This window comes from Miniopterus natalensis, chromosome 3 (genome assembly GCF_054644295.1).
Source record: "Miniopterus natalensis isolate mMinNat1 chromosome 3, mMinNat1.hap1, whole genome shotgun sequence".
NCBI lineage: Eukaryota > Metazoa > Chordata > Mammalia > Chiroptera > Miniopteridae > Miniopterus > Miniopterus natalensis.
Window position 1 is genome coordinate 30865603 of NC_142083.1, and position 13337 is coordinate 30878939.

The 13337-nt window shown below is 40.5% G+C and overlaps 1 long non-coding RNA gene across 1 annotated transcript; it reads right to left on the reverse strand.

Moving 5' to 3' along the window:
- Positions 1-309: 309 nt before the first annotated feature.
- On the reverse strand, positions 310-12849 carry LOC107526325 (uncharacterized). Its single transcript, XR_015714210.1, has 4 exons — positions 12750-12849; positions 8689-8775; positions 4712-5007; positions 310-494 (listed from the first exon to the last, which is right to left on the reverse strand). It is a non-coding gene; the product is annotated as an uncharacterized LOC107526325 (long non-coding RNA).
- Between the last annotated feature and the right edge of the window lie 488 nt (positions 12850-13337).

Below are 13337 nucleotides of genomic sequence, written 5' to 3' on the forward strand. Positions count from 1 at the left end.
CTTATAGTAATCATGGACTAAGGCACTACTATGTCCCAGACACACTACAGGACAACATGCTCCTGAGCTTTGCCCTCAGTGGTCTTGAAGTCTCACTGTGTACTCACTTAAGAGAAAGAAGAGAATACAAGGGAAATGAAGGGCCTGGCAACTAAAAGCTGAAAGGATAAAGAATATCAATGAGAGCTTTATCTACTCGACCTTGTTGCCCAGAACTGCCCAGCTGAATTAGCAGGTGAAGAAACAATGTATATAAAGGATTTAGATCATTATGAGGGGGTTTTTATTTTAAAAAATCCATACCTGGCTTTATTATTCAGAATGATGAATGGTTTTGAATTCCTCAAAAAGCTGTGCAGCCTCTGCTCCACTGCACATGGGACATGAGACAAGTAGGACTGTGGGGACAGATGTGTTGGCCTTCTGATGACTCCTCTATGTATAAGCACATCAAAAATTGTGGCTATCCTTCTCAACATGGCTGAAATTTTCTTCTGAATAATAAAAAACAAGGACTTTGTAATTATATTAATATTTTTAAAATACAAAAGGCAACAGTAGACCTACTGTAAGACTGAAGCATTTCACAGTAGCATGCAAACAATAATTAGGATGATTGAGCAGCCCTGGTGGACTTATATTTGGTCCCATTCTTCTATCTATTAGTTTTGCATTTTTTATACTTGAAAAAGAACACAACTGGATGTCTTTCCAAACAGTCTATAATTCAAATTTCTACCAATTCAGGCTGACCTTAACCCCAAATTCATCCAAATTAATAAAGCTTAACTGTCATTTTTAGAAGGCTTTGGGGCTGATTTAAGGACACTGACATCATTTTCTCCTGAATTATCTGGATTCGTCCTCAAGTCCACCATTAATGGCAGTCCTCCCCTCTTACTTCACTTTGGCTGCGTCTACATATTGAGAAATTTGGGGCCATTTCTCTTGCCCAAAGCCATTTCCTTCTTCTGCCAAGAACATGATCAAGTTATAGCCTCAAATTAGAATTAATTGCCTGACATAGTTTATCATTTATGAGAGTGTTGCATCTGATGTGAGATGATCAAGTTTCATGATCTATGTCTGCGTTTGTGGTTTATTGACTCAGAGTTTGGATATTTAGCTTCTAAAAATGGATTTAATATGGCCAGATTAGTTGGCCCTTTTCACGAAGGCCATCTTGACTTGATACCCAATAGTTACAGAGGCCCTCCTAATCCTTAAATATCCCCTCAATATTAAGGCTGCTTCAAAGCTGCGTGTATGCCTCATCAGAATTACAGCAGCAACAATTCCTTGTATTTGTATAATGCTTAATATTTTTCAAAGCCCTGTTGTTAAATGTCATACCCTCCCAAACCGAGTTCAGTGATAGGAAACTGAGAAGAATCTCATTTTCCTCATTAAAATAAAGTAAAAAATGTTAATACCAAAGGAAATGGAGCTGCCAGTCCCTCGGTTCCACATTCATTAGCAGAATCCTGCTAAAAAGTGCTGAGATTCACGTTGTGCCAAGCAGTCGTGGACAGTCAAATCAGTCTTGCTACCTCTCCAGGGCATCCCCAGAGAGCCCACTGCTCTTCTTTAACTCTCCTTCATTGCTACACGGAGGGCTCTGTCTGGGGCAGGCCATGAAGAACCACAAGCCGCAGCCTCCCCTCAAGCAGCCCCCTGCCAGCTATGATCAGTGTCACTAGGCAAGCCCTCTCAACTGCCCTCTGAATCTGAAAACCTCCTTCGGGTTTTTCCTATGCTCACTGCAATCAGTCTGGAGATGTTAGGCCTTCAAAGTTGGCACAGACACAGTCATGATTTTTCACCTGCTAAGTGGCTCAGGGACTTTCCACAGTCCTTAAGATCTAACAAAACACACTCTCTGCAATCCCAGCTTTGCTGAGGTCCCCACCACCAGCGAAAGAAGTCCAAACAGGCTCTACTGGCATGAGCAGAACCCACGGGGACGCTAGGAAGCCAGGCAGAGAGAGCAGGATGCAAGTCAGCCCCTCAAAGGCTCAAGCAACATTTTACCAGTTTTCACATTTGTTCCATTCTGGACGTGACACTGTGTGTGTGACCTTGGGCTGGTTCTGGAGACTGAAAATGGAGCATGCATCTGTGTGCTTTCGTGTCTTTCACCCTACTGTCCCTAACCCAGGTTTCTCTATGCCATGGCACTGCTTTTAAAATCTAAGCGCAGTTTTAAGACAGGGCTATCCTATGAGATGCCTGCATGGAATAGCTTTAATTCTGTGGTGTCTTGCTCTCTTCCTTCCACAGCACTATTGGCGCACCTAGAAAGTACCTGGGCACCTCGATAAAAGCACGAAGAATTTTCCACTCTTTTCATAATCCTGGCGGGAGACATGCTAGTCATTGTGCCAGTAGCAAAATACTGATAGCTCAGTGCCCTTCAGGCACCTGATCATATATACTGTCCTGCTCCCCTCTGAAGTAAAGCATAGCATGAGAATTACTAAGTAGAGTGAGAGCAGAAATGACGTGTCATTTCCAGCGGAAGCTCTCATAGCCAGAGTGTGACTTGCCACATTTCTGACCCATGGCTGCAGAGATGGTGGAGACATATTTTGAGCCACAGCCTCCATCAGCCTGGGCCTGAGTGGCTGTGATGAGCAGTCACTGACTTTGGCCACAAAGCATGAACAGGAAATAAATATATACTGCATTATGCTACAGAGAGCTTTGAGTTGTTTGTTATTGCACCATACACTGACCTAACCTGACTAGTGTGTGAGTAGAGGGAAGGACTTGCAGTATCTGAAAACTAGCCCCTGGAAGCTCAGTCAAATGGTTCAGTTATGCAGGAAGCTGCTTGACTTCTGCTGAAAAGAGGGTGCAAACCAGCTCAGCAGCCCCGATTTGACCAGACAAAGCAGGGGACAGTTACTGCTGCCACTCCTGCCACATGCATAAAATGTGTGGCTTGTTGTCAAGATACTTCCACTTCCTGAAAGTCTGTCTCATTTCGAAGAGGGCACACATTACACATTTTCTTCACTACATTTTCAGAAACAAAGGAAGAGGAAGAAGGATCCTGCCAAACAGCATTTATATTTAGCATGCACCATATGCACGTGTGCGGTACAGAGCACAAAGACATGTGGTAGTCCCGCCAGATTGAAATCCGCAGGAGAGAGAGCAGGAGATTTAATATGTAAGTGCGAGACTCTCAGTAGTATAAATGTAGGCATTTCTGAGAACAGAATGGCTCTTTGTGCCTTGACTTCACAAGATTCTTCAGTAGCCAGTGCAGAATGTTCTAGGGGAGCATACTCTTTAGATGTAAGCCATGAGTGAAGGGAGGGCTCGGTGGGCAAATGCTCTTTGAAGCGGAGTGCAGTTACTGAGGCCCTGCAGGTTCTGGCTAATGCACTTTACTGCATCTTCCACCACGGAGCTCGCTCCTGAATGGGAAGCTCTCTCCTCAGAGTCAGAGGAAGAAAATATTTTGAGGGGAGGATGGTGTCTCCCAGCATCAAAGCCACACTTACAGCTACTGAGCGCCTCCTGATTATGAAGTGAGAATGAAGAAGAATGCAGATGAGCATAAGAAGGAAGTGCTCAGGCCCTAGAGATGGAACTGAATCTAGGAAACCACAAATAAGGTAGAAAAAGCAAATGCGAGTACACAACACGAAGCAGAATGGTATAACAACCACCCCGCCAGCTGTGAACCAGGACAAAAAGGCTGTGGCCCACTTCCAGGTTCCACAGGAAGGGTTTTCCCTAAACACACCTAGCTGTCCAGGGTCTTTTACTCACTCCAGCCCCAGTGAGAGCGGGCGATTTATGGGGTGGGAAGCCAGGCATGCTTAGTTCAGCAATGCCATCCTCCCCTGGCCTGCCTCAGCCCAGTGCTATCATGACTGGGTTGGTAAGTCTACCTATTCATCTTGCCCAACAGATATAAATTCGCACCCTCCCATCTGACTTCTATCCATAAGTGTGGTAACATTTTGGTTCTCAATCTGCTTCTCCTACTTTATTCCTCAAAGGAAAATCATTGGTGGGCAACAGGTGTTAGACTAAGTGGATTTATCCACCGCTTCCAACACACACCCACTTGGAGTAGCTAAGGTGAGTTTTTTCATTCCAGGCCTGGGCCTTTTAATGGTGTGTGTTTTGTGGCCATAAGTTAATTAGACAAAGATTAAATCTTATTGAAAATATACTGTGTTCAGAAGCTAAACTACCTACTTTTAGCATGTGAGTGGTTGTTTAAAAGTTTTAAGAATTATAGGCATACCTATATACATCTCTTGATTCACAGAGCTGCTAAGGAGCCTCTACTGAGAAAGACTTGACTCTAGCCCACCACACAGATCAGACTGATATAGCTGTTTTGGGGTTGGTCCAATAATGACCAAGGGAAAAGGGACCTTCTGAGAGGGTTTACCATGAGGAAAGAAGAAAAATTAGACCCAGCAACAGATACTGATTGCTGATGGTGAGTGGTCCTTCAGAGAGAGCACAATGGCTGATACTAAAACTCACCTAAACATAGCCCCCTGGAGGCATGGATGCACACTGGCAGAAAGGGGTTACGTATATAAATCTGAAGGACTATCATGTTAATCTCTATAATTTGGGGGGCTCAAGAAATCTTCATGTGGGACTTCTTACAGCTGAGCATATCACATGAGGAGCATTTTTCTTCTCAAATGTAAATAAAGCAGTAAGAATCACCAACCTTGAGACATGGCAGGTGAGATCCATTTCCAAAGACAGGAAAATTTCCAGCTCCAGTGGTGTCCAGATTGCAGAAATGGCAACATCCAAAGTAATGGGGTAGAGGTGTGCTTAGCCTGGAGAATCACTCTGTGAAACAGTTGCTCCTGAAGTTACGGAGTTGCAGCCCACTTAGACTGTTGTCTTGCAACAACCAGAGCCTTCCTCAAGAGTCCCAGAAGTACCTGGAGAGGACGGTACTTCCTGCACTTGTCCCTGTATTTCTTGGAACCATTCCAATGGCACAACCTTAGTCTTCTGAAAGGTAACAGTTCATAGGAAATTCATTGATATCTATTTAGACCAGTTTGATGATTACTTCAATACTGAAATTTTTCTCCCTTATGTCTTTGATTCTACCTTTGTTAAAAGTGATCCATCTAAGCCACCACCCATGTTTGAGTCACACAGTCTATAAACCAGAAGATCTGAGCCACTACCTCCCTTCCCCCAGCATTCTTTTCCCCACCTCTTCTAGGCATCTCTCAACCCCAGAAATGAAGCAGTATAAGTATCCACTCAATGATAAAAGATTTCAGGTCACACATTAATCCTCAATCATACCTTTATAGAGGCCAGCCTTAAGAGGAAACAGAGTAAGCTATGGCCTACATGATGAGAATTCAGAGATCCCAGGAAAAGCTCCTCTGACAACACAATACCTCCTACTCCCTGACCAATATCTGAAATTCTATGGCTAGAGATTCATTTGATCTTAAGCTTGATCCCTTGTTAGAATGCAAAACAGAAGAATGCGTGTGGAAAGGATAGCTGGTTGCCTACACAGTATTCACTCTCCCCTACTTTTATAGTAATAAACACAATTTTATATTGGATATCAATGTGCCTGGATAAAAGACTAGGCAACCAGCCTCCTTTATAGCCATGGGTAATCATGTGACCCAGTTTTGATCCATGTAGCAGGAGTCATTAGGTAGGACTTCTGGAAAAACTCTTTAAAGTAAGCTAACTTAGCTGACCTTTTCCCCTTCCAACATTCCTGCTTTTTCCTGCATGGAATATAGACACGATGGTAGGAAGAGGAGCAGTTATCTTAGCACCATAAAGAAAAGGTAAAGATAATCACAGAGACCTTGAGGTACTACCAAAGCCATCATCTATTGGCTTCCAGATTTCTCATTACATGAGAAAAATAAACCCTTATATGCTGAAGCCACCATAGTTATATCTTTTTTATTAGTAGTTAAATGCAACTTATTTGATGCACACATAAGCATTATCAGAAGCAAGTTTTGTCCTTCAGTGAGTAAATTTATCAATCTTTTCTTGCACATAGGTTTTTATGGGGAAAAAGTGAATGAAAACATGGAGATAATGGGAATCACAAGGTAAGAAGAGAATGTACAAAGTAAAGGTTGGAAAGAGAAAGGGGAAATGGGCATTCAATACAATGGATAAAAATATGTCACCTTAATATTCCTGCCAAATACTAAAATTGAGGCAAAATATTATTTTAATAAAAAAGGCAATCTGAAAGTAAAATTGTAGAAGATGAATACAAACTCAAGGAAGAAAGAAAAAAAAAAATAGCTCTGCAAATATACATTAAAAGAGAAGAGTAAGGTTGCTGGGTAAAATGACATTCACTCCTCTATGCCTCTTAGACTGTATCTGCCAATCTTTTTTTCAGAGACGGTAAAAAGTTCTGAGTTTCCAAGGAAACCTCATTAGTCAGTAACAGAGATTTTCTATACTCTTATTATTTTTTGTTACCTTTTATCCTTATGCTTTTTAGCTTAGCTATTCTCATAATCAAATCATCAACAATCAGAGAGCTTCACTTTATGTGGCCAGAATCCTCAAACTTGTGGTGACTTCTCATTGCATTTGACCCAAAGTCAGATAGCCATTTAGCATCATCACCAAAACCACCACCAAAACCACAGACTTCCTTTAATCTATATCCAAGTTCACTTCCTTTGATTAATCTATGTCTTTTTTTAATGCCAATTCTGAGTTAGGTTCCAGATACTAGACCCATAGTAAAATAAAGTTTAGGAACAAGCCAAGTCAGATACATATTTCTACTCTTTTGGCACTCTAACCCAAAACAATGACTGAAGTGAAATTTGAATTTTCTAGTTGAAGAATCCATTTATTCCTGACAGGAATATTTGTGTAACAGATTATGGTCAATGCTCCAATAGATAAGAATTATTGATTAGATCTATGAATTATCCATATAATGGATAAAAACAGGCCATCAATTAGTTTAATTCAATTACACATACTTTGGTATGTATATGTACATATTTTCGTTGGATTTATTCCTAAATTGTTATCTAAAATTTCTGGGTTGTTGAATACGCATATATTTTATTAGATGCTGCGAAATTGTACCTGAACTCCTGACCCACAGAAACTATAAGTGGAAAATGTATGTTGTCTTCAGGCACTACATTTGTGGCAATTTGTTACAGCAATAGATAACTTAATAGAGTTCTGCTAACTTTCACTATACCTATATTTTCATCTGGAGGGGGGGTAGTTATGGACACAGAATCAAAGGAAGTAATTTGTGAACTGCTTCCTGTGGACTAGTGACCCTCTAAATCTGGTACATAGCAGTCATCCTAGGATCCTCCACAGTCCTACAGATCCCTTTGCCTTCTTATTTCCTTTCCCATGTATTCCTCTTTCTTAGTTTACTTCACTCCTTTAGTGGCATGCCTTTGTCAATTGTTTTCCTAGAAAGTATGTCTGAGAAATACATTTTTGAGTTCTTGCATATCTAAGATGTATTTATTCTACAGTTTTTTTATTAGTAGTTGGGCTGGATATAGAATTTTAGATTGGAAATAACTTTGAAGGCATTGCTCCAACAGGCTTGTTGTTGACATGTTGGAAAAAATTCTGATTTCTGTTACTTTTTGTTTTTGCTTTTCTCTGCTGCTTTTATTCTTGTCTTTTGAGTTTTTGTCCACATGACAGAAAACATGGTCACTAATAACTTCAGAATTTTACATCTTACAGCTTTAGTCACTGGTGAGAGACTGACTCAGCTCTCCAAATCCCAAATCCCCAAAATCTTGGGCAATGCTTTGACTAGCTGAGTTAGACTTAGGTACCCATTCTTAAATCAATCAACTACAGACTGGGAATCAGGGTCACAGCACAATAATGCTAATTGTGTAGATAGTAGGGGAAGAGGACAGGTCCCAGATTATGGGCACTGATGCTTGGCAGGGAATTTCATAGATGTTCCCGATAGTAAACCTTCCTTTCCAGATGTAGGATATGAATGTTGGGTGCTTAGCAATAGGCCTCTCTCTTCTCTGAGACACTGGGGCCAGATTCTTCACATTTGACATCCAGATCCTTCCAGAGAATAGACAGCCCAGAGCAGGAATTGGGTGCAATCACTAATATCCATTGTTTAAACTCTTAGCGTACACTCAGTAACTACTTCTAGGTGACAACTATTCTTAATAAAGAGCAGACACAGACATTGGTATGGGGAAAGCCTGAGGGTGGGATGGACAAAGGGGGGAGGGGATCAATGGAGATAAAAAAGGGGACATCTGTAATATTTTCAAAAATGAAGATAAAGAAACTTAAAAAAAAAAAAAGAGCAGATAAAAACATACAGGCTTTACCTTAATGAACTTGATTAGTAATTAACCTACCCCCACTTCACCAGATAATTTCCATCTTTCTGTTTCAGGCTGTGTAGACCTGACTCGAAAGGCCTAGATAGAAATAATGCCTATTCCTAAGTGGATGGTGAGCTTGCTGAATGTGTTATAATTTTATGTAGAGTAAAGGAGACCTTCAAAAACTTGAACTCTGATGTTAATAAAGTGGGAGGAATATGATTTTGTGTCAAACTTCTTTTACCCATTGTAATTGGAATGCTAGCTTCTGAGGTCTTTCTGAATTCCTCTCAGCTTCTCCCGAGTTACTTAGTATTTCACTCACCTTTTGCTCTGTTCTTTATTCTTCTTCTAGCTATTCCTTTCTCCTTTTTACTGCTGTCTCTCTTCAACTTTTGGTTGAGATGGTTATCTACAGAGGAAAACAGAATTTCTTCTAAAGAAAGCAAAAATCTGACTCGCAAATTGTGAAAAGTATTTTACACTATTTTTGTATAATTACTTTCGTTTTCTGTAGTGGAGCAGCTGAGAAAAAATTGCTCTAATTGTGTAATTTTCTGCAGCTACTCTGGGACAAAAATCTTGGTAATTGGATTTTTTTAAACTAGCAAGTTGTCACAATTGGATAGTTCTTAAACTATTTGTGCTTATGCTTCAGAAATTTTGAGTGAATGTACGGTGTATTTTAAATGTTTTGCATCAGCTTGTGGTCTCAAATTTGATTTATTTAACTTTGGATTTTAAAATAGATTGACAACTCTGATTATACATTGTCTCCACTAAACAGACCTCTGCTAAGTTTTGTAGCATCCCAGCCCCACACTATACTGTTGCCATGGAGCTGAAATCCTGGCACATATAGCTCCACCCCCAAGTGGCTCTGTCTCCCAGAGTGCTTTGCTGTTACTATGGAAATGCCTGCCCATTAATCTTGCTGTCCTTTTACTACCAAAGAACCTTTAACTGTCTCAAGCAATCAAGTGATGTTACCTACAGCAGGGAAAGGAAGGAGGAGACTGCTTCCCGTTCTAACTGCAGCACTGATTTTAATCAAGATTTAATCAAGGAGCAGAAGGAACTAAAGCTACTTTAACAGCTCTCTTTTAAAACTATACAAAGCAGGCTCCTGCTTGATGCACAGCCCCGTGTCCTTGTTCATGCCCTTGCTTGATACCTCCGAAAAAGCATACTCTCTATATATTTTTAAAGCTACTTTTCTATTTAATATACATTGCAAAATAACAAGTGGAATCAGTAGGACCAGTAGTCACTCACTTGTACTTTGGAAAAGAACATAATGCTTATTACAAATGTATTTTTGGGAATAGTCATGAAAACAAAAAAATGTGCCTGCTGACTTGGACAAAACCTTATCATCCTATGGAACTTGAGGGGCAGTAAACAAAGTCAGGAGAAAATTAGCTAATGAGTTAAAGATATTCTTCTAAACGTTGCCTCTTTCTTCTACTACTTTCAGGTTAGGTATCTATGAAATTTTGAATTTGACTGCATAGTCAGTCACTTGTATGAGGTGAAAATAGGACTTATTGGTAATTCTGGAAGGATTTTCTAGGTTATTAGGAGGGAAAAAGTATTTGAAAACAAATAAATCTTGGCTTGGACACCCTGGATCTGAGATGATAACTGTAGAAAGATTAAACTGGCCCTAACAAATGGTGTGTGTCCAATAGCTGTCCTTAGAACTAGGAAAAGTTAAGTGATATAATATATGGAGGGATCTAGTTAGTGTCTGCAGCACAAAAACAGTCTGCTTTTCCTCTGAAAATAATCAAATTGTATTCAAGTTGAGGAAATCAGCATAAAAACGAGATATGTTCCCTCTTTTCTAAAGACCCACAGGAGCAGGAGTGCTTGTGACCCTGGGTAATCTAAATAAGGCTGACTGTTGCTTTGGCACTCTGCTCTGATGCAAAAAAAAAAAAGAAGAATGAATGAATGCACAAAATTTAAAGAGGTTTTTTTCAAATGTATAATAGGAAAGAATGTATATCCATAAACCTACCGCTTATATAATGGTGAGAGAAGTCTTCCCCTAATAAAGCAGATCTTGGAGATAGATTAGAAAGAGAGAGGGGGAAAAAATCAGATTGTAGGATTTTGTCAAAATAGTCAGAGAAAACATAAAGTGACACCTTGGCATTTGAACATTACTCTAGGCTTCCAATGACCCGACTGGTTAGGTCTGAGCGCTGTGTCATCCCCTCAGTTGTATTTTTTTATCCTGTTCTGTATTTGTTTCCTAGGACTATCATAACAAAATACCACAAATGGGTGGCTTATAACAACAGAAATTTATTATCTCACAGTTCTGGAGACTAGAAGTCCAAAATTAAGATATCAGCATGGCCATGCTCCCTCTGAAACCTATAGAAAAAAATCCTTCCACGCTTTTTCTACCTTCTGGTATCTGCCTTGAATTCTAGACATTCCATGGCTTGGACATATATCATTCCAATCTCTGGCTCCATCATCACATGGCTATCTTCTCTAATGTGTCTTCATATCATCATCCCTCTCTGCATCCCTATGTCCAAATTTCCCACTACTGATAAAGACACAATCACATTGGATTAGGAGCCCACCCGACTCCAGTATGACCTCACCTTAATTACATCTGCAGTGATGTATGTAATGTAACCCTATTTTTTATTTTTTAAATATATCTTTATTGATTTCAGAGAGAGGACAGGAGAGGGAGAGAGAGAGATAGAAGCATCAATGATGAGAGAGTCATTGATCGAGCCCACAACCCGGGCATGCGCCCCGACCGGGAATTGAACCCCGATCGCCTGGATCCTAGGTCGATGCTCAACTGCTAAGCCACGCCCCACCAGGCATGTAACCCTATTTTTAAATGAGATCACATTCTAAGGTACAAAGGACTTCAACATACTTTCCTGAGGACACAATTTAACCCATAACACCTTCATAGTATCAAGAAAAGCATATGGGGAAATTAGTGGAAAATTATAAAAGTTATTAAAAATCTTCATCACTTTAGGCCATCTGAGCTCCTTCAGTTTTTGGAGTACAAGTTAATGGAGTCATATTTATTAAATTTCAATTTCCTTTCATACTCAGTAGAATACATGTGAGATAAAGATGATGATGATGATGATGATGATGATGATGATGATGTTGTTGATGGCAGCTAACACTTACTGAGTCCTTATTATGAGCCATGTGGTAGTCTAAGTATTTTACATGTATTAATTTATTTAGTCCTTCTGACCACCTCAGGAGGAAGTTTCCTATTATAGTCTCCATTTACAAATAAGGGAACTGAGGCACGGAGAGATGAGCTTAGTTGGTTTGGAGCAGAGCAGCCAGCAGAAATTCCATTGCAGCATCTCTCTAAGCCTAACCCCCTCATCTACCAGAAAGGCCTCAATGTGATCATACTGAAGCCTGGTGTTTCCTGATTAGAGAACAATTTCCACCAACTCAACCCCCCAAAAATGAATGCAGGAAGGAACTACCTCACTGGTCTTGTATATCTTTACACCAGCCCCATTTTCCCTCCCACGTGAAGAGGAATGTGCATGTACCTGCCCACAGTGATCTTTCTGGGAGCTGATGCAGCCAGCATCTCAATTTGCACAGGCTAAACCTCGAATGCCATGTTATCTTCAGCATTTCTTTCTTATTTTTATGCCTGTAGAATGAATCTACTTAATACTACATTTTCTGGTATTTTTACATACAGGAATATGAATTAGTTCCCCACTACAAAAATAAATAAATTCTGGGTCACTAGTCTAAGAACAATATGCCAAAAAACAGCTTATGTTATGATTATTATTTACCTAGATCTGGGAGTGCCAGGGTGATCTAGAGCAATTAAGACATCAATAGACACAACTCTCATTCTCTTGGGATTTCTTGAATGAACTAGAGGAGCATACTGATTTGACTTGTGTGTCTATCCATGTATTTAATTAGTTCCGCAGACAACAACAAAACAAATTATTTGCTGTGTGCTTAGCAGATCTTCAGTGTCCTAGGGTAACTTTATGTAAAAGCAGCATCCTCAACAGTTCAAATTTACATGAACACACTTGTCTCACCATTGGAGCCCAAGTGTTAGGGACAGAAACTCAATGTGCAATATTAACATTTTTCCAGGACATTTAAAAGCTTAACACATTGTGGGCATTCACTAGTTATGAAATAATAACCAAGTTATCAATTAAGCAGAAAATTTAAATCAGCAGCAATCCTACACCTTAGGTAGAATTATAGAGGTTAGTGCCATTCTCCATGTCTTGAGACATTCCACTCTGGAGAGAGCAGAAATAAAACCTGCTCTACATGTGTCTGCCTTCCCTGCCCACTATCTGAGGACTCTTAGAACCCCTGACTTACCTCCATGGGATCTCACATAGCATTGCCTTTGGTGAAGGGGCACGTTTTGCAGCAGAGGGTGCATATCAATGGTAAGGGTACATGACCACAGGGTCCATTTGTCCTACCATGAGCCAGCTCATCCAGAAGCAGCAGATCTGATAGAAAGCTGCAATGGCCTGTTGAAGATTCAAATAAGACAGCAGTTCAGAGACAGAACCGCCCAGGCTGGGAGCTCCCTCAGATGCACTGTGCCAACATCTGATATACGGCACTGCACCACAACCGCTAAAATATACGGGTCTAGGGATGAAGGGATGGAAGTAAAACTGGCCCCTCTCTCCATCACTCGCAGTAATTCACTTCATTTTCATTTTTGTGCTTTCCATTCCTACAGCTTAGGTTCTGCTGGATTAGAGGTCCTGGTTTCCAATGGGGCTGCCCTTCCACCAGGGATCATGGTAAGGGTTCCATTCCACTGAGCCTGCAGCCACAGTGCCACCTGGTCACTCTGAGCTCTTCATGCCTGTGGACCAGCAATCAAAGGAAGGAGGCGCTATACTGGTGGGGGAAGTCTTTCTTAATTATCATGAGGTACCAGGGCTGCTG